Genomic DNA, 2,112 nt, shown 5'->3' on the forward strand with positions numbered 1-2,112 from the left:
CCCCGCGGGGCCATATGGAAAATGTGCAGCGTTTTGATTCCGCCTTGTGTAAACATTTGAATATCGGCTCCTTAAAGCCCCGAGCCTGTCCCAGAGGGGATTAAAACATAATCCTCTCGCTCTATAGCCGGAGTGGATTAATTTCGTATTCTCTCAGCGGCGGGTTCGCTCCCCGAAGGCTCCGACAGAAAGAGACTCCGCGCTCCTTAAACGTGCTGTGGAATTGGAGGTTGTAATTGGAGATTTCCAGCGGACAAGTGTAAAAATGACACGCGGTTAAGCCCGGAGAGTGCGTGGGGGGAAGCCCGGGAGATGCTTGCAGAAAGCCCTAGGTCTCACACCCCCACACCCCCTCCCCCCCGCAGAAGGCCCGGGATCACAAACACATACGCGCGCGCACACCTGCAGAAAGCCTGAGGTCACACACGCACACCCTGCAGAAAGCCTGATGTCCCTCTGACACACGCGCGCGCGCGCACCCTCCAGAAAGTGTGAGATGTCCCCCTGACACACACGGAAACACACATATACACACACCTGCAGAAAGCCTGAAGTCTCCCCCTCCCCGACACACCTACACACGGACGCGCACACACGTGCAGAAAGCCTGAGATCTCTTATACACACACACGCGCGCGCGCGTGCCCCAGAGGAACTAAGCTGAGTCCCACAGCCCGCTCTTGCCCTCCTTTGAAGGCAGGAGCAACGCCGAGCCCGCTCGGCAGGCCCGGGGCTCCCGGCGCCTTTCAGCCCCTCCAGGCTGGCGGGTCACTCGGACCCGCCGGGGTTTGGGGTTTTCCCTAAGGGAGGGGCTCCCGCCGAGGCGGTCGGAGAGCGGCCGAGTCTGCCGCCGCTTCTCCCTGTTTCAGCCCCGCGGTGTGCGTGCAGCCCGCACCCGGCCGCCGACGTGCTGGGTGCGAGCAGCCCCTCTCTCCTCGCAGATGTCTTGTTATGGGCTTTGGCCTCTTGACCGGGAAGCGCCCGCAACTCGGCGCTTTATTTTTTTGTTAATTATTGCTTGATCCGCAGAGCAGCGGGATAATTGGATTAAATTGATGATCTTCCTTCAGGGACGCGGCGAGGGCCACAAACGACGGAGTAGCGGGCGGGCCCCGCCGGCGGCCGGCACAAAGGGCCGGGCGGCCCCGCGCTGCGGGGAGGGTGAAGGGCGAGGTGGGGACGGTCTGGTGAAGAGGGCAAGTGGCTGCGCGGGCCAGGAGCCGCTGTCTGAGCCGGGCCGCCTTCTGTAAACACAAAGGAGAGGGGCCTGGGGAATAGAAACCCAAATCCACTTGTAATCGTACAAGAGAATCGGGTGTAATTACTTGAGCAACCCAGATGAAGATTGATGAGCCTTTAAAGCGGCGTTTCGGATCGATCCCCCGGCCCTGTGCAGCGAGGGGGGCGGCGAGGGGCCGAGGCCAGGCTCGCGGCCCGGGAGCGGGAGCGGGGCGAAGATGGAGGCTGAAGCGGGGAGCGGAGCAAGAAAGCAGACGCTGGGCATGTGATGGGGATCAGCTGACCGGGGTCAAGAGGCCGCGCGGGTTTATTAGGAGCTGTAAAACAATAACACACAGGGAAATAGAGTTTGTAGCGAGCCCGTCGGGCCTACCAGGCCGCCCGCCCCGTCCCGCCCGCGCTGGCCGCGAGGTGCGGCAGTGCCGGGCGCGGGAAGGGCAGGGCCCGAGGCTGCGGGCTGGGGCAGCCCGCGCTCCTCCCTTCCTCCCCGCAGGGTCGCACCCCTGGCCCCGACTACTGCAGCCGGGCCGCGCCGGGCCGGGGAGGTGGTGTCGCGGCTCGCGATCAGGTGCCCGCGCGGCCCCCGAGAGCTCCTGTGCCGGGGCAGGGACCTGCAGCTGGGCCGGCGCCTCCCGGGGCCGCAGCCGGCAGCAACTGGCGGGAAGGGGTGGGGGGCAAGAAGGAAACAAGCCGCGGTGCGGCCGGGAGCCGCGAGTCCCGGGCACAGCAGCGCGGTCGTTACAAGTAAAAAGCAAATCAAGGAAGCCGGAGGAGGCTTCGGGCCCACGCGACGGCGAGCCCGGCGCAGGCATCGCATGGCACGCGGCCCCGTGCGGGGGGCGCTCGCGGCTGTCCCGGGCCGGGCAGGGAGGG

General features: G+C 65.2%; 1 protein-coding gene across 3 annotated transcripts in view; it reads left to right on the forward strand.

Moving 5' to 3' along the window:
* Nucleotides 1-2,112, forward strand: part of LOC109302590 (neurobeachin-like) — a 494,933-nt gene that overhangs the window by 185,716 nt on the left and 307,105 nt on the right. The gene's annotated exons all lie outside the window — the stretch shown is intronic.

Source organism: Gavialis gangeticus, unplaced genomic scaffold (assembly GCF_001723915.1).
Source record: "Gavialis gangeticus isolate Ggan-Ray unplaced genomic scaffold, GavGan_comp1, whole genome shotgun sequence".
In the NCBI taxonomy this organism is placed as follows: Eukaryota; Metazoa; Chordata; order Crocodylia; family Gavialidae; genus Gavialis; species Gavialis gangeticus.